This window comes from Condylura cristata, unplaced genomic scaffold, assembly GCF_000260355.1.
Source record: "Condylura cristata isolate star-nosed mole 26May11 unplaced genomic scaffold, ConCri1.0 scaffold00016, whole genome shotgun sequence".
NCBI classification, from domain to species: domain Eukaryota; kingdom Metazoa; phylum Chordata; class Mammalia; order Eulipotyphla; family Talpidae; genus Condylura; species Condylura cristata.
The window spans coordinates 38,203,187-38,227,631 of record NW_004567117.1 but is presented as its reverse complement, the minus strand read 5'-3'; the positions used below and the strand labels follow the sequence as shown (position 1 = coordinate 38,227,631).

The following is a 24,445-nucleotide window of genomic DNA, read 5'->3' as shown; positions in this document are numbered from 1 at the left end:
TTGGTGGTGCTGCTTCATGGAGCCCCACCTAATGAGCCTGTGATTTTTTTCTTCCCAAAGGAAAGTCTCAGGAAACCCAAGCACTGGTCTGAGATCAGGCCGCTGGCACAGGGACCAGCGGAACGGGCAGTCCCTGCCCTTAACTCTACTCTTCACCATAACGCTCAGCGACAGCTTGGGCACAGAGGGCCTGGGACTTCTCTGCTCACTCATTCCATCACTCTACCTGTCTGCATCAGTGAGAGTTTTCCAGAGAAACAGAACCTATAGGATGTGTGCATATCGGTGCATGGTTGGGCAGGGGAAGGTTTCAGAGAATGGTGCAAGCAATTATGGACCAGATCAGTAGGCTGGAGATCGTTGGGAGAGTTGCAGAACCCAAAAGCAGATCACAAGCAGAATTCCCTGCTTGTCTAGGGGCCTTTTTCTGTTAAGGGCTTCCAGTGATTAAAAGAGGCCCATCCATATTATGAGGGCAAGTGGTTTTTACTCAAAGCCTACTTGTTTGTTTATTTTTTTAAAGATGTTTTGTTTATGTATACAAGAACTGGGGTACAGTCTAGAGGTGTGGAGGATATGAGAGGACTCATCAGAGACGGAGAGGGGAGCAGAACAGGCAGATCTAAGGAAACACACTGCTGAGGGGAGCAGCAGGCAGGTCAGGAGAGGTCTGCTGCGCCATGTGGGTCACCTCCCTGCCCGGGATCAATCTCGTGCTGCAGTAGCTGTGGATCGACTCATAGTGCTGTGCTTTAACCCATTGTGCCACCAGGGAGGGCCCCAAAGCCTACTCACTTAAGTGTTAACCTCATCTTTAAAATGCTTTCACAGAAACAGCCAAAATAATGTTTTACCAAATAGCTGAGTGCCAGGACAAAAAACCAACCATCACACTGTTCACCGCCAACTTGCTGAATTTGGGCAACTGCCATAAATGCCTGCAGGTAATGGCTAAAGACCGCTTTTCCTGGAATTGTGCCAAAGCAAAGGTGGAATTTTCCAAAAGGAATGTGGCTGGGAACCAAAACAGCCTAAAGACATGGGAAAAAGGAGACATGGGCAGGAATTTTTAAAAGAGTAGCTACATCAGATAAGCTGACTTTATTGTGGTAGCTTCACATATTAAATGCGCTTGTTCCTAGGGTTATGTGTTGAGCTTGGACAGACATGTACAACCTCTACTGTCAAGATATTGAACTTGCCTGTGACACCCCAAATTTCTGCCAGATTCAGTAAATCACAGGCAAGATCTGTTCCTACAGATTTGCCTTCTCTATTTGTCATATAAGTGGTTTCCTTTTTCTTTTTAATGTATTTATTTGTTTGTCTATATATGTATATAGATGGTTTTCTACACTCCATGTCGCTTGCATTTCCTGTCTTTCATTTACCATAAAGTTTCTGAGACTCAGACACACTATTGCCTGTGTCAAGTATCTGCTTACCATGGTATTCCACCACGTGGCTGTCTCTCTATGTGCTTATTCATTTGCTCTTTGATGAATATTTGGGTTGCTCCTGATTTTTTCTTCTTTTTGGACTATCAGGAATAAAACTGGGGCCCTTCCTGGTGGTGCAATCAGTTAAAGTGCAGCACTGGGAGGCTATCCACAGCCGCTGCAGAATGAGATCAATCCCCGGCCAGGAATATGACCCACATGGCACAGCAGACCTCTTCTGACTCAAACACTGCTCCCCTCAGCAGTGCATTTCAGTAGATCTGCCTGTTCTGCTCCCCACTCTGTCTCTGGTGACTCCTTTCACCACCCCCGCACCTCTGGCCTGTGCCCCAGTTCTGTATGCATAAATAAATTATAAAAATCTTTAAAAAAAAAAACTGAGCCTCCCTGTTTGAAGTATCTACCAACTTAATCCTTCCATGTTGGGATGTCTCTAACTCTGACTTCATTTACTTGCAGAGATGTCCAGTGGACCCTTGCCCAGTGAGCTGAAGTCCTCTGGAAGGGCTTGCTCCTGCAAACATGTGACTTTTCAGAACCTATTCCTACAGGTGGGTGATTTAAGTTCCTTTGGAAATACACTACTGAAACTGATCAATAGGATGCATACAGCTTGGATCCCTACTCATTCACACGTTAGATGGAACAAATCAACTGCTTAAGTCAAAATAGGAATGGGGTTGCTGTGTTGAAGGAAGAGTGAAGGAGGTGGCCATGGATGCAATGAAACTCTTGCCCAGCACCCATCTGTCCTTTCTTCCTTGCTAAGAGAGCCCCAGACTTTGCCTTCCATCATGGACCATGGCTGTGTCAATTCAATCACAGTGACTTGCTCTCTATGTTCTTGGTGGACTCTTGAGCACCATGTGACCTATTTTGACCAATGGGGCCAGGACGGATGTCAGCTTAGTGTTTAGGGAAAGCTTCTGTCTTCCTGTTCAAGGGACTAGATATGGATGTCACTGCCCTACCAGCTTTTTCATGGCTTGAATGCAGGCATATTTCCCAGAGTTGGTGCAATTGTAAGAGAGAGGTCAAGAAATATACAGAGGTTGTTCCTGGCACTGCTAATGTGGGAAATGATCAATTATACCTGTCTCCTCTGTCTTTTTGTTACAATTGACAAACCCCTATTTGTTTAAGCCAAATGATTTTTTTCTTGCAAGCCAAATAAATCCCTAACCAAATATAGGAAAGTTCTCAAAAGGAAGGTAACAATGTTTTGAAGACAATGTTATGTTTGTATTTTTTTGCCTGTGACAAATCAATCTTGCCTACAAATAAATTTTACCATTTCTCTCAAACTTGCCTGGAATCTCTTCGGTTTTTCCCTCAATTTCCCCTGCAGTAGTCTGTTTCCTCAAAGAATATGGGCTACTAATCCCTTCTGTACTATTTATTATGTGACCTGGGGTAAAAACACTTAATCTCACTACATCTTAGCTTCCTCATTTGGAAAATATGGATAGTAAAACTGGTTGTGATGAAGATTAAAATTAAAAACTAAATTGAGTTTGTTGAAGAGTCTGGGCCACCTGTAAGGACTCAGTTGATGATGACGATGACGATGATGACAATAGAACAGCCGTGTGACTGCATCACTTTTAGACATATGAGAGTATGCATTCACCATAATTCCATCTTCCTGTAGCAAAACTTTCTCCAAATTAAGAATTAAAGAGCAGCAGGATAATATCTGCCATTTCCCACTTCACTTGCTACAAAATCTCCCTAAAACACCATATGCTGAGTTATGAAGCCAACCTCCCGAGGTATGTTGGAGAAATACCAAATTCCCCTTGGTTTATCATCCACCTTACCACTCCCTTGTGTGTTAGAGCTGATTACTCAGACCTTCAAGTGTAACCAAACCCAACTGCATAAGAGTTTCCTTATTCTCATTAAATTCCTTCTTATTTAGTTCTGACCAAGGTTCTCAAATGTCTAGTCCTTCGTTAATTTTAACTTTAATTTGTCTCCTGTGTTTGCCATTTCTCACTCATTCTGTATTATCCACAAATTTAATCTAAGTCGAATTTACTTTCTCCTCCAGGTTGTTAATGAGCGCTGTATATTAGATAATACAGTTTCCTGTACTGAGCCCTCTGGGATCCTTCTTGATTCTTATTCACATTCAGATCTAATTTGAGATTCCACTAATTATTACTCTGTTGACCATTTGTCAACCAAACCCCAAACTGCGTTACTGTCAAAACCTTTCCAGCCTACCTCTTTAATTGCTCTATGAATTGTTTGGGTCAGAGGTTTCATATCAAATAAATGTTGAAATGATTTCCACTGAATTCCCCTGTGGGGTTTCAAGTCTGTAATTGTGTTCAAAAATGGCTGTGCTGGTATCAGGAAGGATAATTTGAGGCTTTCGAATCTGCCTGGATTGTAGCTCATTAGATTCTCTTTCACCATGTGTGGACAGATCCATTTTCTTATTCAATTTCTTAAATTCTTAAATTCTTACCTGGCAGGCAGACCATGAGGACATTCACTTCCTGAGTAATCATGTTGATGGATTGTTCTCGGCTTCTGGCGTGTGCAACTGCCGCAGATTCCAAGATTCTGGTCATCTCCATGATGTGTGCAAGGGTGCTGCATACCCCCCAAAGCCTGAGATATCCCCCATTTCAGTTTAAACACTGGAGTTTAATGACGGTGTACTGGCTAGTCAGTAGTCTACATTATCTTCTAGTCTAGTGGTTCTCATGACGGTAGAATATTTATATCTCAAAGGGGCAGGGTAAGGTTCATAACTGCAAGTTTTGTAAAGTCACTGCTCTAAAAACAAAAAATGTCAGAGTCAGGTAGTCAGTTTTCAGCTGAAATAGTAAATTCTTTTGACAGTGTTATGTTTGCTAGAGGCATTTTAAGGGGTGCTGGGGTTAGCCTGAAGACATACTCTTGGCCTGGAAGGTACCATTTGGTCAGGTCTCAAGGTCGAAAGCTGGATGGAGTCTTTCATGCTGAGGAGTTCTGATTCTGAAAGAACATGGCTTTCCTGTGATCTGAAGTCTTCCTCCCCCATGATGTGACTTTCTTGTTGACCAACACCTCTCTTTCCTGGGAGGAGAGTCTCATAGTATCCTGATGTTGAACTCAATCTATCTATTTATATATCGAGATATATAAATATCTTCACCCTTTATCAATCCTCAGTCAATGGAGGCATGGCAAGCACTATCATGTTCATAGATGGCTTCTAGTTCAGTGACTATTTTCTGAAGGCTGTAAAAATTACAACTGTCTAGGATTACATATGGTAAAAACTGATGTTCCCCTTTTCCTCCAAGTTCAGCACAGGTCGTGACGAATAGTGTATCTGACTGGCTAAATCCTATCACGTGACTGGGGCAGGTGCTCTTATAATTTCCATTTTGTAGATGAGGGAGCCCAGAGGGACCAGTTGAGAAGGAGTAGAGCCAGGACTTGACCCCAGGACATCGACTGCAGAGTGTACATATATAGCCACATGGCCTGTGCCAAATCATTCATTTTCTTTCCCGATTGGGATCACATTCGATTCTGAAGCTTGCTTTATTCGTGAACCAACGTGCCAAGGATGCTTCTACAGCACTAGACATCCATCTACCTTCTTCTGCTGAAGGAATATTAGCCCTTCATGTGTTATTAACCTGTTTGGGATCAGCGGTTGACTAACTGCCCTATCTTGCTGTTGCAGACAGCATTAAGAGAGATATTCTCACACATGGTCTGCCTGCCAGGTAAGAATTTAAGAATTTAAGAAATTGAATAAGAAATGCTGTGTGGGCATTTCTGTAAGATAGGAGCTAAGTACAGAAAAGCTGCATCAAATAGATTCACGTTTAGAATTTTCTGGTTATATTCAAATTGCCCAAAGAGCACCTTTAAAATGGAGCCTCACCTGCCTCATTTTTGCCTGAAATATTTGATCTTCCCAGGTACAGACTTCTCAGGTGAAAAAACTACCTGCTGCTAGCCAATAAATGAGTGTCCTGTACCCAGTGCACCCAGGGGGACTCTATCACTGCCCTGTGGGTTGCTTGGGTCAGGGGTTTCATGCCAAGTAAATGTTGAAATCATTAGTTTTTAAGAATGGGGTGGGGGTTGTAAACCAGGCATCATTTTGGTTAGAGAGGATCCAAATCGCCTTCCATAACTTATAGGCATACATGAAATCACACCTGACTTGAATTCTCCCCTAGGGATGAATTTTTATTCTTTATCTGAGTTTCAATTATCTAAGAAAACAGGTTCAATGAAGAGTAGAGTTGGTCATAAGGAAAATTTTCACCTGAAGCCAATAAAACAGTGGCCTTTAAAAAAAATAATAGTAGTTTATTTTTACATCATTTTGTGCATTTTTTCATCTCAGTTGTAATCCCCGTGGGCTTCCCATCACCCAATCACCCGTGTGCCATCACCATAGTCCAGCGCATTTCCTTCCCCCCACAAAGAGTGGCCTTTTACCCTCCTACATTCTAAAGAAGAACAGGAACCAGTTTCAGTTGACTTAAAAATTACCAAGACCAAGGAGACCAAGCTCCTACTCTGGGAAGATGTGCTACCCTTTGGTTCTGTTTTTTTTCGGCCTCAGGCAAAATGATCTGAGAATGAGCTTGGGGACAGGAAGCCATTAGTGGTTTTAATGCCGGTAATCTCATTGCTTTGCCATTAAAGTAGTATGTATGGACATGACAAGAATGAAAGACTAAAACTGCCACACATTTGTCATCATCCAATTGACAACATGGTAGCTATAGTGACATCCAAATACCAGGGCTGGTAAGATCTGTATACATTAGAACTGACACTAAGTGAAGTGACTGTCTACACAAGCTTAATGCTTCAATGTAGGGAAATTGCTAGAAAATGGAGCCAAAAAGCACACAGGCTCAAAGTCGTGCGTGTGCGTGTGTACATATTGTCTGATCCCCCAAAAGTTTGTAATCTTTATGGAGAGCTGATTAAGTTATAATTTTATTAGTAGACTTTGTTACACCTTGGAGCAAGGAATGAGGGAGCAGGAAACCACGCTGCTGCCTGGCACTTCCCAACCTGACCTTCCCTAACGCACTCCTGACAGGACCACACACCTCACCACACACCACCCTTCACTGCTGTCCTGGGGGGGAGGGGGAGACTTGCCTGTCCTGGCGGGGGGGTGGGGGGGGCTCCCTCAACCTACACACCCACTTTGCTGTTCCTACCCTTCCAGGCTGTGGATTCCTTCACAGGTCTCTGCCAGCCCTCGGAACTTACTCTGAGCACCGCCTGTCAGAACCCTCCCTGGGCGTGGCCTCCCTAGCGCAGCCGTACCCCAGTACCCCAATACTTCGTTGCGAGAGGCAGGTCTCCCCTGCTCTGCTCACCAGAGTCCCACGTTCTGCCAGCTGTTGGGGGCAGGGAGAGAGTGGGTGGGGGGCAGGATTGCTCAGGTTGCACGGACCCTGCCCTTCAAGACTCAGCCTCCAGGGGGCGCTGTGTGTCCCGAAGCCCTCAAGTGCCCAGATGGCGCCTCCCTGGTCCCACGTCCCATCTTCTGTCTTGCCGGTACTTCCTCTCCCCACTCACTGTAAGTGACTTGAGGACCAAGATGAAGAAATGGAATGTATTAAACTGGCAATTGACCTGGGAGCGAGGGTCCCTCACACAGGTTAAATCCCCACCGAACGATTGCAGCTAGCTGACCCACCTGCTAGGGTCACTGGCGGCGGGGTCCTCCCTCACGGAAGGGGGCGCTGTCGGCGGTCTTGGCGCCTTCCTCTCTCTCCCTCTTCCTACCCAAGCCCCTCTGTGTCCTCAGGGTTCTCTTTGCTTTTCTCCTGTGAATTCCATCATTTATGCGGATGCAGGAAGCCTTGGCACCTCCTTGCCGGTGGTCATCACGGCTGCTTTAAGAAGGGGTCACAGGCCTGTTTGTACAATAAAAGCCCGGCTCCCCTAGCCCCTACGCGACTGCAAGGAAGAGGTACGTGGTAGCCCCCAGTGTACAGATTAAGAGATGACGTTCAGAGAACAACGGAACTCCCCCACACTGTGAAGGGTGGAGCTGGGAGGACCCCAGGCCCGATCAAATAGGAAGCCTGTGCTCCTCAGCTCAATGTGGGGTGGCCTCCGCCAGTGAGGCCCCCAGAGTTTTAGGCCTCATCGCAAATGATGGTGCAAAAGTATCTTTCTTTACTACAGACAGGAGCCCAAAGAGAAATCTTTGACTGGGAAGGGAGAGGGCGGGTGTAGGTGTTGTGCCAGGTTTCGAGTTTCCCAAAGACCACCAAGGAGCCGATTCCGACACAAAGCACACGAGGGTCTTTATTGCATGCCCCAGCCTGGGCTCCCAACATGCAGTGATGCAGCAGCCGAAGTTGAGAGCCCTGAGCTCAGGGCAGGAAGGGTCTACAGAAGAGGGGAGTTTCAGCCCAGCAGAGGGGCGTTTCAGCTCAGCAAAGTTATCTTGTTTTAACCTGGGAAGATGTGACCTTCACTACTCGGCCGCATACCTTAGGACGTCTGGCGTTTTTCTGGTAGGTAGTGGTTACTTGCCTACTTGTAATTGGCTGTTGCTATGGGATGAGCAAGATTAGGACATTTACAGTTAAATTCGGCCTTTGCGCCTTGTTGATAACCGAAACTTAGGCCTGGCTGGTTCAGAAGCATTCTGAAGCCTGTCATGGCATCAGTTTGGTCTTTCATAGGGACATCCCTGAAGTTGTTATTGGGGAATGTGGGCCCATGCACGGCCAGACCCTCTGACAGATAGGCTCTTGCCCCCTGGGGAGCAACTATAACCCTACCTGGGAGAACCTGTGTCCTCTCTCATGTCCCTCTCAGTAGCTGCCCCCCCCCCCAAGCACTGTGTACTGCTTCCCCACTGTGGTCCTCTCTGCTTAAACTTTCCTGGAAGCTAGTTCAGAAATCAGACTGCTCTTTCCTCTGAAACCCTAACTCCCCTCCCTTCTAGACTCAAGAGTCCTGGGTGTCAAATGCACGTGTGTGTGTGCACGTGTGTGCATTGCTCCATGTTTAATGATTATTCCTGGAGTTCCCAAGACACAGTCACAAACGCTCTCCCTAATTCCCTCTCTGCTTGGTGTCTTCTCCACCAGACCTTGCTGCCGGGAGGGAGGCTGCCCCTGCTCAGAAACTGCAAACCTCACTGTTTCTCGGGAGTCCTGACAGCAGCTCGAGCAGAGAAGACAGGAATCGAGCAGGAACTTGACGAAGATCCACTGGCGTCGTGACTGCTCCCAGCTCAGGGAAAAGCTGTTCCTGGCTGCTGGCTGCCTGAACGCAGACTTCACACTCCTGCCCTGGGCGCCCACGGGGAACAGGAAAAACCCCAGCTGACAGGCTCCAAGCACAGCAGAATGTGGCCCGGTCCCTGAGCACTGCCCGGGCCCTCGTCAGTCCTGCTCAGAGCTATTTTAGCAGCTGCCCAGGAGGACCGTCTTCTGACTGGCGTCTTCAGAAGGTAGGTGTCTGGGTGTTACCAGCTTTGCAGCTGAATAACTTCCATCTCTCCTGTCTATCTATAAACACCATCTGTTTGGGAGAAGTGGTAACAGGAAAAGGAGAAAGTGCTAAGCAATTAGAGAAAAACAAGCTCTGTGTGTGTGTGTGTGTGTGTGGTGGGGACCACTTCAGGGAAGAGCCAGCCCTGAAGGGATGGGGTGGCAGGCATCGGGGGTTGGGGGGTGCCCAAGCACTTTGAATCCCACTTAGGAGGAAGTCATTGGCTGGGAGGAGCAGTGGTGTTTTATTGTCTCTGCGACCTTAACATGGCTGGTAATGAACAGGAGGGTGACTTTATGTCAGGTGATGCTGAGGTGTCTCCATGGGTGCCGCTTGCCCCCCCCCACACCTCCCCCACACACATACACACAGGAGTGTGTTTCCACAGGTGCTGGCACCCATAGTTCCTCCCACACACCCCTGGGTGGCCCCACCCTGGGCAATGGTAGTATCTAAATGTACATTGAGGTTCCCACGTCTGCCATCACATTTCCTCAGGAGCTCACCCCTCGGCCCAGTCCTCAGCACTGTGCTTCCCAGCAGTGCCATCAACAATTCCGTGACGAGGTGTTTGTCAAGGTGTTTGTCAAGGTGCCAGTTCTAACCGGAATAGCTGCCTCGTTGGGTGACACATAGGCTATCTAAGTACTCCCCAGGCTGGGGTTTGGGATGGAGCCATTGGGAGGAGCGAGTTTTCAAGGATCCGTGTAAAAACAATTGCACGAGGAGAGACTAAAATGTCAACAGTTTTGACAAAACAGGGAAAGAGATTTTGGGGGCTACTTACCAAAGGAATCTAGAAACGGCAATAATGGCGGTCAGCTGCTACAGAAGCCACGGCCGCTGGAAGTTCTGATGCTTCCAGCCAGATTACCTGGGCAGGGCCAGCGCGCCACGCCGGTGGGGTTCAGGGCACCCCAGAGCAGTGCAAGACGGTGAATGTGCAGATTTGAGAGTGCTTGCCAGTTCCTTCACTGATGTTGGCTGACCTCTGGGGCCACACATCTTCCTGATTTGTCTTGTGTGAGTTCTTATGCCTTTCTTGCCTAGTCAAAGGATTGCAGAGAGCATCAGATAATCTAAAATATTTAAAAAGGGTTACTAGGAGTCACTGTGTGAGATCGGGCCTAGCTTGACAGCTTAGGTGTACATATTAGAGTGTGGTGGGAAGAGGTTGGCAATGTCGGGAGGATGGTGGTGGTGTCCACTACCAGTAGGAACAGCCTAATGGAGTCGTGGGTGGACTCAGACTGGCCTAATTTATTGACCTTAACTAGGTTCCCTGGGCCTTAATTTGCATATCTGATGAACACAGAGCTAAACACAGGGAATTTGAAGATGATGTAAAACCCTTCCTCTAAAGCATGGAGCACTATGACAGGTATTCAGGATGGCTCCTTTCTCCCCTTTCTGAAGGAATGGCGTCTGTGTGACCAGAAGGGAAGTCTGAAGGGGGCCGGGTTGTAGTTTTCAGACACTTGAAGGGTTGTCGTGTGGGAGTGAACCTTTTACATGTGGCTTTAGAAGCTAAAAGCAGTGGGAGAGTCAAAGAGACTTCTGTTCAACAGGAGAGCCTATCCATGTGGTTCCCCAGAACACGCCAGCAGGCCCGTGCAGCAAACACCTGTCGCCGTGAGGTGCAAAAGTGGAACTTGATTCACTACCTTTCGGGAGGTGGTAACAGGCATCCCTGCTCAGTGAGCAGAAGGTCCCTTTCCACCTTAAATTCTGTGATCCATACTATTATGTTCCCTTAATTCCCTCATAAACCTTTTCACTCACAGAGGGAAAAAAATCTGTCAACGCTTCCCTTGGAGGGCTATAAACAGCTGCGTCATTGTACAGGTGACTTCAGCAAATGAACTCCTGAGCTTCACTCGTAGGAGATCTGTGGGAGATCTGTGGAAGCAATTTGGGACATTCTCTGCCACATTCTCAGTAGAAAGAACAGTGACCTTGGTATCTGCTGAGAAGTTAAGGCCCAGGCAGGTTAAGTGAAGTACCAGTGACCAAAATGAGACTCTGACAGGCCCATTTGGAGTAAACTTTAGCAAAATTGTGATTTGGGGAAAAGGGTTTTATTTTTTTCTTAGCTCCCTTCCCTCCCTTTTATTTTTTTAAAAGATTATTTATGCATACAGAGCTGGGGTACAGGTCAGAGGTGCAGGGGGTGGTAGGATTCACCAGAGACAGAGTGGGGAGCAGAACAGACAGATTGATGAAGTACACTGCTGAGGGGAGCAGCGGGGAGACTGGAGAGGTCTGCTCCACCATGTGGGTCACCCTCCTAGCTGGGGATCGAACTTCTGCTGAAGCCATTGTGGGTAGCTTTGCAGTGCTGTACTTTTAACCCATTGTGCCACCAGGGAGGGCTTCCATTAACCTTTTACAATATATAGGAAGGGACAGAATGATATTTATTTTACTTATGTACGTGTATATATAAATAAGCGTATTTAACAAATTTTAATCTTTTTTAATGACTTAGCATCAAAGTCATACAAACTTGTGTTGGCCTCTTATAATGTCTCTTTGCTTTTGATTTAACTGTTTACTTTTTATTTACTTTTTAAAGATGTATTTATTTATGCATTCAGAACTGGGGTGTAGGCCCGATGTGCAGGGGTGGTGAAAGGATTCATGAGAGACAGAGTGGGGAGAAGACTAGATGGCATGGATGAAGTACTGCTGAGGGGAGCAGTGGGTGAGACAGAAGAGGTCTGCTGTGACATGTGGTTAGCTCCAGGGAGGGGGTCAAACTCATTCTGAAGCAGCTGTGGCCAACTTGCAGTGATGCGTCCTACCCTGTTGCGCCACCTGGGAGGGCCTGGTTTAACTTTTTTCTCGATTTTATCATTAAAGTTTCTTCTGTAGAATTCTTTGGATTTTCTCTGCTGTCTTTTTCCTAGAATCTTAAAGTTCACTTATTTTTCATCTTCTTTATTTCTTAATAAAAATGAAAACTTATAAACTCACCTCCAAGTATCAACATGTGATTCTATTATTGACAACCAGTGGAATTATCTTCTTGTTTCCACCAGGAAACCAGTGCATGCATTGGTTTCTAAGTATGCCAGAATTTTAAATTGATTTTCATTTCATTGGTTGAAAATCAAGTCCTAATCTATGACCCCTTCTTAATACTCTGCTTGTTCTCGAAGGGAATACATATTCCCTATTGTTACTGGATACAGATCTCTGTAGCTCTATCTCTTGGGTCAAATGTTTTTTTATCATGTCAAACAAATTTTCCAGACTGTCTAATATTATTGTTTACTTGATCTAGAATTTTATAACAGAGATGTGTTCAAATCTTCCCCTCTAAATGGGGCTTAGTTAGTTACTAACTACTAATTCTCTTAGTTATGACCTTATATTTCATGTTGTTGTTCACTGCATACAAGATTATGCTTAGTAGATTCAGTTGCATGGCTTGCTGAAGTGCCTTTCTTTATCCTCGGTAACTCTTTGTACTAAATCTTATTTTATTTGTCATTAATCTTAGAAAAGCTTCCTTCAATTAATATATACCTTAAATATCATTTCCCTAACCTTATTTCTTAAACTTTGCTCGGGAAATTTCTGGTTCATTGTCCATTTATTTTAATCTAATTTCATGATCTCTGTCCTTTCATAGGTAGGTTGATTTAATTCATGTGTGTTGTGATCACTGCTAATTCATTTGACTTATTTCTACCATCTGGTTTCTCTTATCAGCTTTCTGCTTTTCTTTCTTCTGTTGGGCCAATGTTTTTTTTTTTTTTTTTTTTTTCTCTTCAGTTCCATCCCCCACCCCAATTTTTTTTGAAAACCTTTGTGGCAATTTTTTTTTTTTTTTTTTTTCTCTTCAGTTCCACCCCCCACCCCAATCTGTTTCTGAAACTCTTGATGGCATTTCTATTCTTTTAGCATTAACCTTATTTTTATCAGTATCTCTTGTCCCTTCTAGAATTTGACTATAAAGACAAAAATTTGACTTTAGGTACCCAATATATCTCTGCTTCTACGCTACCTCATTTAATTACTCATTCCACAAATACTAGACTCTGCTATGGGCTGAAGGTATAGCATATAGCAAAGCAAAATCCTATTTCTTGGGTCATTTCTGGTCTAACGAGGAGCTGACATTCATGCCTGCTTTTACCGGTAATTGTCAAGAGCCTCACTTTAAAAAAAATTGTACAACATTCTGTTTGCTTTTCTTCTTTTAGTAACCAATAACCAATCAGACGTACCAGTTTCTTTTTTGTTTCTTTGTTAGCTATTTTTTCTTGATTCCATTTGTTTTTCTGCTTGGATTCATTATCCACACTGAGTGGTCTCAGCGTCAGGGCTAGTAAACCACCATAGTCTTTGTCTGGCTACAAAGTTCATCCATTTGCCTCTACTCTCAGATGACAGTCAAGCTGGGTAGAATGCGAGGCTAATAGACATTAACCCTGCACGTTGACAATTTTGCTCCATTAACTGATAGTATGGACTGTGCCGATGAGAAGTTTCCTAAATGTCCCTTTTTCGGTAACAGGTCATTTCTTTGATCACTCCAAAGATTTTACTGTTTATCACGGTTCTTCAGTTCCACAGAGCTAAAGTTATGTATGAATTTTATTTTATTTTCTCCGCACATAGAGAATATCTTTTACCAAGGACTCCTGCCTTTACTTATTCAATTCATTCTGGAATATTCTGACCTATAAGATCTCCAGTTCCCTCTTTCGTATTTTCTTGAGTCTTTGTTGGTGCATGCTGGAGTCTCCATCTTCACGTCTCCCACACATGCAGATGGTGTAGCCACAACCGTCCACTCTACCACATCTTCCCTGCCTTCCATCACAACGCACCTTCTACACCTTCGTTCTCCTGGACTCCCAGCTTCTTTGTTCAAAACTAGCTGGGAATTCCCTAGCCCGGCCCACCCTGCAGCTGTGCGTGGTGAGTTTGTTTCTGGAGGTAGCTCAGAGCCCAAATGAAGGAACCGTTCTTAGGGCGCAGCCCACGTGGGTGAGACATCTCTGGCGTCTGTGTTCATGGCGAGGACACATGCTGTCCTGAACTGCCGTCCTGCTCTCTTTTATTTCATTTTAAAAATTTGTTTCTTTTATTTCATTTAAACATTTTTTATTTATATATTCGACTTCAGTGACTGAATTTTGCCATGGCTCATGCCATAGCCTTTGTCCAAGACTGGGCAATTAAAAGAATAGACTCATGAGTCAGTGTTTGATTTAGATGTTCTGGCAAAGATATTCGTTTGTCTCCAAAAGAAGTTGGGGGGTCTGTTACTGTCGCTGCCATCCCTTCAGCAAGGGAGATGCATTTAAGCTGCCACGTTCAGGTTTCAGTGGTGTATCGCCGGGCCCGGGATCTGAGCCTTGAATTCACAAGGTCAGACTAAAACCAGCTAAAGGTCTTTGTACTCGGTGGTGAAAATGCACGTTGGATGGATTTATTTTTTGGTTTAAAAATAACAATAGTAACTGTTGTACTTGTGTACACTCTTGAGCTATCACTGACGGATGCCACACATTGTCATTCAGCAGTGGAGAATGTTCTCTTTCACCAGGGAGACCAAGCAGCTTGGCTGGCAAGCAGCACAGAGAGACAAATCTTACTGCCCTTCGCTGGCACATTTCTGCCACCAGAATTTTTAATAAATTAGCACAAAATATATAAAGTTTGATCTCCCTTTGTTTTTTTCTCCCCCCCTTTTTACTTTTTTCTTTTTTTTTGGCATACTTCATACTTTCAACCGCAAACTGGGAGTAGGAAAATTCTCATATTTGAACCATTTATAAGCTGGGTAATCAGTTCCTACTGGTGTTACTTATCTGTCTTTCTGCAGAGTTTTAAAATGGAGATGCAGCCGGCATTGCTGAAGGGTAGTAATATAAGGAAATTAGAAGCATAACCTGTTGACCTATCATAATCAGGGAATTCTGAAATAGCCGATTGAAGCCTTATATACTTGTCCAAATTCCAAGGCACAAAGACAGCTGATTTTCATGCAGATTTGACATGTGGTTTTGCAATCTACAATTTACTGCTCTGCTCTGCCCTCGGATACTTTTTATGAATGCTCCATTTTTCTCCTGGTACAGGAGCATCACTCCGTAATTCCTAATAGTTCTGCTTTACATGGGGCTGTCAGTAGTCATTTCCTTGTGGTTAGCGAGGCAAATGGCATTAGCCTTCCTCAGAGGGTCGGTTGCCAAGGTCCTGCCATTTCCTCTGCTGAGAACAGGCGTAACAAGGGGCTGCATCTTCTGCAGCCAAGGAAGGCCGTGTTTGGGGAAGAAGCCATTGGTGGAGATGCTTGTGTTGGGGGGCCCTGCTTAAGGTGCCCTGACAGATGACACCACTGTGTCCTCATGCTGACACTGCAGAAAGAAGTGACGTATTCGAGGAAGTGATTTTATTTGCATTCACCCAGCAAAATGTATTCACTGAGCACCCCCTCTTTTATGTACATGGCCGTTTAAGGTGCCTCTGGAGACACACAGGGTAGGTGCTGCCTCGTGGCAGAAGGACAGGCAAGAGATAGCAGGGGCTGGGGATAACCAGGGCAGCTGAAATGGGCAGGACGTGGGCAGGGGAAGGGCGCCCAGTCACATGGCCTCGAGGTCATGGCTGATTTTGTGGATCAGCCTCATGCTTCGTTACCTGGGCAGGAGAGGACGTGTCCTCTCGGGATCCAGCCTTTGAGCAGCACTGAGCCCACCACACTTGTTGAGCCAAATCAGTGCAGTCACCTCCGACCACCTCCAAGGTCCCTCACTCTGGACTGTGAAGCCAGCTGATCCATTTGGTCCATAGAGACGCCCCAAGGTGGGCTGGGGAAGGAATAAGTGAGTAGCTCCCTGCTTGCTGCCCCAGGTGACTTCCCTGCCAGCAGCATTGAGGCCCTGGGAGCTGTGGTCAATGTGGATGCCCAGGCCACATTGCAGGCTCTGTAGCGAATCTACATTTAACAGGAACTCCAGGTGGCTCGTCTTGAGCCTCATGTGAGAAGCCCTGACTGGGGCTGTTGTATGGATGTGGAAGCCTAGCACCCCGTTTCTCCCCCAACTTCTTCAGACACCTCAGGACCTGGCTCAAAGATCATGTATGTGGCTTCAGGCATGGAGGGATTTGCTGGGATTCCCCAGGAGGTGAGAGAAGACAGCTCAGCTCAGGGGAGACCATTGCCCCAAGGGAAAGGCCAGGTGGTGGATCCAGAAATTCCAGCCTTAGAGCTGGCATGCAGGCGGCTCTGGCCCTCTGGAAAAGGATTCCTGGCCTGTTTTGTGGGGACCCTTCTCCTACACGGGATGAGAGACTGTTCCCACTCAGTTAGGCCACCCCTGGGAGTCACCTGGGAGCTTTACAAGAATGCAACACGATCCTGCCTGCAAAGAAGCTCTCTTTAGTCTGCTGGGCGCCAGCTGGGTGGGCAGGCCAAAGCCTTTCCTGGTGGGAAACTGGAAATGACATCTAGAAACTTGGGTTACAATGCCCTCCAGCCACCCTGCTGCTTCCTACCACTGCTGGCCTCTCCTTCCTCCCGCACTCCCCACTGGGTGAAAGCTGAAATCTGGATGGATGGAGGGAGAGAGAGAGGACTCCAGAGTACAGAGGGGTGGAGCAACAGACACCCACTGTGTTCATGGAGGGAAACCCCTCCAGCCCCAGGGGGCCCCGGGCACTCCCCTTCTGTGTGGACCAGGCCACCCAGTCACAGCCTGGAGGAATTACTCCGTTTTCACAGCTGCTTACTTATCTCTTTAATCTTCAGCTGTTCGTACTTCAAATGTCCTCTTAAACTCCTTAATCTCCACTTTACATCTTACCCCAGAGCTGAGCTGGGATTTTCATTTCCTAAAGTCGACTTGGGATATCACTTTGTCAGTTCCTATCAGCTGATACAAATGTGTTACCCTGATTCTCTTATTTAACCCATTTGAACCAAAATGTTTAGCCAGCCGATCCATCAGAAACTGCTCTGGTGCATCCTGAAGCGTGAGGGGGTGTGCGCGTGGCCATGCAGTGGGGGGCCGGGACAGACATTCTGCGCCAGGCCCTTCCCTGGGGGTGCAGCCTTCTGGGCCCCTCAATGCACAGAGCCGCTTAACAGATGCCACCTGGCAGTGTTGCCAAGCCAGCACGAGCCTCCATCCACTTGAGGGAGTGAATGCTCCACACCCCGAATTTTCCCACCTCGGCTATCGTGGTGTCTGGTGACCCCATGTGTGTCACCCTCTCTTTTCTCGCTCTTTTCCCCAAGTCCACCCCTAGGATGTAAACATGCCGGAGAGGTAGACCTAAGCTCCCGAGGCAAAGCACCTGACCCGCATGGTCCTTAGCAATCACAGACGAGAGCGTGGATTCGGAGAAGGTCCTATGCGTCCGTCAGTCGGGAGAAGAGAAGGGAGCTGCCATCTGGAGTTTTCCGGGGTCCCCTGCGGGGGTGGCTCTATCCCTGCTGAGGAGGGAAGCTCAAGAGCAAACCAGATGAGGCTGTTGAGAACTTGCAGCGGAGGACGCAGGTCAGGAGATAAACGGCTTAGCGGCCGCTGAACAGGAGCTGGACGGCTGCTGGAGGCCCCAAGGGGGTGTGCCCCGCCAGGGTCCTGCAGCCGAGGGCCTTTCTCTAGCACCCCAGAACTGCGGGGTGCTGGGGAGAGAGCAGGGAGGGGGTGACGTGGCTCTGCTCCCCAGATCCTCTTCTTGTTACGAGCTTGTCCGTGGTCCCTGTTCCTGAAAAAGGTCTGAAGAGGCTGGAGGCCCCAGAGGCCCCTGCTGAGGAGTGCAGAGTGCCCTCCAGAGTATGCAGCGAGGCAGTTCAGCTCCCCGAAGCTCCTGTCCTCCGTCTCTGTCCTTCGCTCTGGGCAAAGCAGGAAGGCTGGGCACAGCCAGAGTGTCCCTCCCAGCCGCCCTGCAGCTTAGGGGCGCGCTGGGCCTCAAAGCTGGGCTTCTGCCTCGGAGTGCAGGGGCAGGCCCCGCTGAGTTCTCTGACCTCAGCAGCTAGTTCAGCCAGAGAAAGCCATGAAGAGAGTCAGATGGACTGGCTCGCTTCAGCTGCCCGAGCCAGTATATGGGAAAGCCTTCCAGGCGGACTTCGCTTTATTGAACCTCACCTTATTGCACTTTTCCGATACTGGATGTTTTACATAGTGAAGGTTTGATGCGCCCGTGGCCAGCATCTGCCAGCCTCATTTCATGTCTTTGTTCACATGTTGGTGTTGCTTGCAATATTTCGCTTTTTCGGTATTACTATATCTATTACGTGTCTGTGATTAGTGATCTTTGACGTTACTATTGTAATTGTTGGGGAGACTGAAGCTCGTCCACACAAGACAGGGAACTTAATAATGTGTTGCGTGTTCTGACTGCCCTGCCCACGGCCTTCCCCGTCTCTCTCTCCCTGGGCCTCCTTGTTCTCTGGCACACAATAAATTGAAGTTCAGCCAGTTAATAGCCCTATAGTAAGCCCTAAGTGTTCGAGTGAATAAGAGTCCCACATCTCTCATTACAACTCAAAGGCTAGTGATTACGCTCAACGAGGAAGGCGCATTGTCGGCCTCATGACGCAGAAGCTACACCTCTCGCACCATCAGCCCGGGCGTGACTGCAAAGGAGAGCAAAGCACCCAGAAGTTTCCAAGGGAAGTTACGTGCTGCTCTAGTGAGCATACGGTGCCAGGGGATACACCCTTATTGCTACATGCAGACATATGGAATGGTCTGGATAAAACATCAAACCAGTCATAACATCCCCTTAAATGGAAGCTGAACCCAGAACAAAACTTTCCTCAAGTTTTACAGACTGGGAAGGCTCAGCTTTGCACTGGTGGAGGTGAAAATATCCCACTTTACGCACAGTTTGTGTGAATCACTGGGCTCTCTTCAAGTCTTTTATCCAGCGTGGAGCAGTGTCTCCACTGCTGCGTGGCCCAGCACAACAGCCCCACTGGGACCCCAGATGCCCTCGCCACAGCACCCTCCTGCCACTCAGATAGGGCTCCAGATGGCAGCCTGATTCTGTTAGGCTCCATTTTTGCTTAGTGAGAAGTCAGTCAATCAATCCACCATCAAATCCCCTGATCTAATCAAGAGTCTTGAAATTGATAATGCAGAGGGAGGAGGGGTGTATCTGAGCCATACAGATAATCCGGATGCTGTGGAGGAAATGAGGCGTGTCACCACGAAACAGACAAACAGCAGCTCCCAGAGATTCTCAAGGGTCGGAGGGATGCGAGTGTTTCACACCAGTGCACACATCAAGGAAGACAGGTGAAGATCAGCTAGAGACCTAACAAGAGGCAGGAGTTCTTCAGAAATAGGCTTGAGGAATGAAACTCACAAATGAGTCTGGCAATGGAAGTTTGCATGTTGTTTTTTTTTTTTTCAAATATAAATACCTTGTGAAAATCCTGCATCATGCATATGAACAGAATGAAAGTTAAGAAGGATCCAGAACAAACAATTTATATTAAAGGAGGAGAACACAGTTGAAGGACTGACCCTACCCACTGTCTAGGCTTACTCTGAAGCTACATAACCAAGGCGTGGTATTGGGGAAAGAATAGACAGATCGATAGGCCAGAACAGAGAACCCGGAGGCAGCCCCACAGAAGTACAGTCCACCGATCTTGGACCAGGGAGCAACGGTGACACAGTGGGTTTGTGCTAATCTTTTCAAAAATAATGGTTTGGGAACAATTGCTGTCCACTTACAAAAATTGAATCTAGATTCAGACCTTACTTGCCCTATAAAAATTAACTCAAAATCATGTATCTAGAGGTAAAATACAAACTGTAAAACTCCTTGAAGGTAACATTGGAGGAATATCTCAATGGCTCTGGCAGTGTCTTTTAGATATAATATCAAAGACTTAGCCCATGAAAGAAATACATATGGAAGTCGGGCTTCACTAAACTGAAAATGCCTACTCTGTGTTATAAGTCAGACACTGGGAAAAAATAGTTGCAACAGATTCAATGGATAGAGCACTGTTCTGTAACACAACCATAGAACTCAAAGTGCAACAGAAGAAAACAACTTGATTTTAAGATGAGGCGAAGATCTTTTTAGACACATCAGGGAGCACCTTTATGTGGTAAATGAACATAAAAAAGATGCTAGCCTCACGTGGCATCAGGGGATTACACATGAAACGACGACGAGACACCACGACACATCTAATAAAATGACCAAAGTCTGGAACATGACAAAAAAATGCTGGCGAAGACGTGGAGCAACGTGCCTTATTGCTGGGAGTGCAGGGTGGTACAGCCACTTTGGGTGACAGGTTGTTACGCAGCTGAACATACTCTTACCATATCATTCAGCAGTTTTTCTCCTTGGTGTTTACTCAGATGAACCAAAACCTTCCATCCACACAAAAGCCCACACGCATGTTGCTAGCAGCTTTATTCATAATTGCCAACCCTTGAGAGCAACCAAGGTGTCCTCCAACAGGTGAATGAAGAAACAAAACTGTGGAACATGCAGACAATGGAGCATTACCCAGTGCTAAAAAGTAAAGGAGCTATTAAGATACGAAAAGGATTTGGAGGAGCCTTATCTGCCCCTTGCTAAATGAAGAAACCCATTTGCAAAGGATAAAGCAATTTTGAAAAAATACTGTTTATGATTTCAACTCTAGTAGGACATTCTGGGAAAGAGAAAACTGTGGAGACAATACATGGTTGCCAGGTGTCAGTAGAGAGGGTGGGATGAACAGGCGAGGCGGAGGGCCAGTCTGGAGCAGTGAAACTATTCTATCTGCTACTGAAATGGTGACTGCCTGTCATTGTCCAGATTCCAGAGTGAACCTGAGGTGGACCCTGGATGTTGGGTGATTCTGGCGTGCCCACAGAGGATCACCCAGTGTAGCTGGCATGCCACTGTGTGGGCCCCACCATGTGGGAGGCTGCATCTTATAGGGACAGGGAGCATGTGGGGGCTTGCTGGACTTTCCCCTCAACTTTGCTGTGAACCTAAAGCAACCCTAAGAAATGAAATCTAGTCTTCTTAAAGTCCTACGTTATGGTAAAAGCTAAACACCTATGAGGAACCAGTAAACCTGCACGAGGCATGGGGGGCGGGGTTTGGGTGAGGACTGAAAGGAAGAGGAAGCCCAGAGAAAATCCCAGGACAGAGATTTGCCCCGTGTGCTGCTGGAGGCAGTAGCTGTGCCCACATGCACAGCCTGGGAGACGCCAGGGGGCCATGTGCAGGGGCTTCTGTTCTCCTGCATCTTCCCCAAGTTTCATGTAGCTAAAAGCAGAACCTGTAGGGTGGGGCGTGGACGGAGCATGAATAGAGGAGGGGGTGTCCCTGTCACAATGCTGTCTGCAACACAGTTGGAAATTTGATTAAATTTTCAGAGAAAACATAGGTAGAATTTCATAGCCAAAGACTATAGCGTCTAGAGTCTCTTGACCCGCCATGACTAACTCTGGGGATGACCTGAGTCCGAGCTACTTACAAGCTATGTATCTAGCCGGTGAGGTGAGTCCAGACCCCTCCTCACACTGCACCCCACCTTACCCCCCTGCGTGTCCTTGGAAACTGAGGGAGCCAACTGAACCCAGAGAGTGGGGGTGGCCGGATCTCAGCTAGAAACTGCTGGAAGAGAGTAGCCTGACTGCCAGAGTGCTGGCCCACGCTGCTTCCCAAGACGAGGGGGGCGGCGCTTGAGCAGGAGCCAGAGGGGCTGTTTGGAGATTGTAGCATCAGCTTGGGGGGGCCGTGGTGGCACAGGGTGGCATGTAGACACGGGCCTGTTATGCCATCGAAATCGACTTCACGAGGTGAGAGGGAAGGGATGAACAATCAAGCACCCTCATCCCATTGGCTCCTGGCTGGCCATGCAGGTGTGTCCATGGCTCTCCACCCTGATGGCATAAGCACCACCCAGGGAAGTTTCTGCAGAGTGTCCCCGAAGGTCCAGTCTTCACACCTCGCCTGCTTCGAAAGGCCAGGTCCCTGCCCGTCCCAACAAGGCTCCATCTGAGCAGCCTGGCGGGGTCGGCAGCAGCTGCCTTCCAGGGGAGCCGTTTCAGAGCTGTTCCTGTGGTGCAGAGTGTGTGTGTGCGCGTGTGTACGGGTGCATAGATGCATCTCCTCTCTAGGGGTGCAGAGTGTGTGTGCCTGGATGCACCTCCCCTCTCTCGCCTCCTCGAGGCCGTGTTTGTCCAGCACTTACCAGAACCAGCTCTCTTGCTGCCTGTCACAGGCTGTGGGGGGGGAGATCTGAGCTTCTACTCCGAGAAAGCAAAACACTGAAGCCTCCACAGAGGAAATGTCCCCGTTTTCAGTGGAAACCCGCCTGCTCTTCAACACGGTAGAGCGTCCTCCGCGCCTCCTCTAGGCCTTGAGAACCGCCCCGGGGCTGCTGTCCACACAGCTAGTAGCACCAGATATCTTTGCCCGAGTTTTCGCCTCTGCCCTCAGCCTTCTCGCTGGGGTGGTTGTCTGGCCTTATGCAAACTGCGCTGCTTCGAAGCTGCTGGAGTGGAAAAACAACAGTGCAGCCACGTAAGAAACTGAGGCGGCCCCAGCTGGCGACTCACCCACCGGAGAGGCAGTTGCTGCTGCCATGCGGATTTTGTCTGCTCGGCGCCAGGCCTGGCTCGCGTGGATGAGTCCTGGACACAGACAGCACCGAGACCCCAGATAAAAGCACACGCGGAAACCCCCACTTCCGCGTCACAAGCACCCAGCGGCACCGAAGAGTGTCGCTTTCTGCACTGCCACAGGCCAGTGGCCCCGGCCAAGCCACCTTTGGGTTCGTAAGTGTCTTTATAACATTTACTTCAGAATGTCAGCTATGTCCAGAGAACTAGCTGTTTTAAGAGCTTTCCCATTAATCATAACCAACCACAGAACCCCCGGAAGATGGTAAAATAATAAAGTTTTGATGCGACATTTTAAAATCCCATTTTTAGTTAAGGGAAGAAAAACCTATTTTTCTTAGGAAAATACTTTATTAAAGGGCACCGGAGAATAATGGTCTTAGAAAGGATCCTTACGTGTTTTCCTCTCGCTTTGCTTTCAGTGGGATGAGGTCCATTATTATTGCAATAGCCTATTTTAGTAGCGAGAAAGGATGAAAGGGCAAGCTGCCCCCCATCGGCCACTCCCGCTGGTCTTTACCGAACCAGGAACTAGCTCGCTCCAAATGTGGCCGTACAGGTGCGCGACGAGGCACAGGTCTGCGCCAGAAAGGAGACCAGCACGGGGCTGATGAGCATTGCACGGGGTCTGCAGACCCGTCCAGCACGTGCCAGAGCCCTCAGGGAACTTCTCGGACACCTGGAAGTAAGTGCAGTCCTCCCCCTGGGAGGCTGGGGGAAGTTACAGTGACTTGCTTAGGGCCCACGGGGGGGCTAAGTGACTTTTAGGGGTTCAAAATTCTTAGACCAGAACTGGACAGACCTTAAGGCATGAGGTAGACTTGTAAGTTCTAAGTGACAGTATGACAGTGTCATCCTACTGCTCAGTGGGAACCTCTTGGTGAGCCAAGTGTGTTTGGGGTCCCCACTGACTTCCTTCTAGTGTGGCCCAGCATTGGCATCTCTGGGGTGAGCAAGGAGCAGCCAGTGCAGAATCTCAAGGCCACCTCCCCCCCAATCCATCCCCAGGGCCAGTGACAGAACTGGCACTTAACACCACAGCCAGTGCTTTGCCTTCTGGGCCCTGCACCTTCTGGAATGTTCTTCCCGATGTGCACATGCCTCCCTTCCTCTCAGCTCTTTTAACTATGCTTCATATCACCTCCTCACACCATCTCGCCTTGCCGCCACCTAATACCCCATCACTCCCTTCCTCTCCTCACAGGCACTGGCACACACGCCTGAAGTATCACCCAGTTCACCACCCATCCCTTCTCCCACTGCTGCCTCCCTTTGAGCTAGGGAACTGTATTCCTAACACCTAAGTCACTGGCTGGGGTGGCAGGGGCTGATAAACATGTTAATGAAGAGCATTTAGATGCAGGATTATGTATGAGGCAAACATCATGTAACTAAAGATGGCGGCACTCCTCAGGGGATAAAAGGGTGGCTGAGGAAGTGAGTGCACCTCTTTTCTCCTGCACTTCTCGCCACATTCCAAGGCGCCTGCAGGTCCTACAACGTATGGACATTTTTCAAAGCACTTGCCCAACCATCTCAAACTACATCACACCACTGGAACAAGGCGATGGCACCCAACCTTCTAAAAGGTCTGAGGCTTTGCTGACTTGTCAACCCACACTAATAAATAAGCCATCTCTTTTGGGACCTGTTGGTTTCCCTCAGAAAAGCGATCATGTACAAAGCACTTTAGTTTTGAGACCCAGACTTCACCCCCTGCCACACAGACTGCGTGTCGCCCTCACTGGCAGGCCGGCCCAGGGCGGCTGCTGGCCCGGCTGGGGACAGGCCCTCACGCGCTGTTTCAGGGGACGGCTGCAAGAGCAGGAAGATTCCAGTCAGAATCCACAAAAGAAAACCGCG

At 47.7% G+C, this 24,445-nt stretch overlaps 1 long non-coding RNA gene across 2 annotated transcripts; it reads left to right on the top strand.

The window, feature by feature from the left end:
* The first annotated feature begins 1,920 nt into the window (after positions 1-1,920).
* Positions 1,921-23,250, top strand: LOC105853711. 2 transcript variants are annotated; one of them, XR_001145496.1, is made up of 4 exons: positions 1,921-2,011; positions 7,258-7,422; positions 8,558-8,922; positions 23,005-23,250. It is a non-coding gene; the product is annotated as an uncharacterized LOC105853711 (long non-coding RNA). The 2 variants fall into 2 exon arrangements; XR_001145495.1 differs by lacking the exon at positions 7,258-7,422.
* Positions 23,251-24,445: the final 1,195 nt, after the last annotated feature.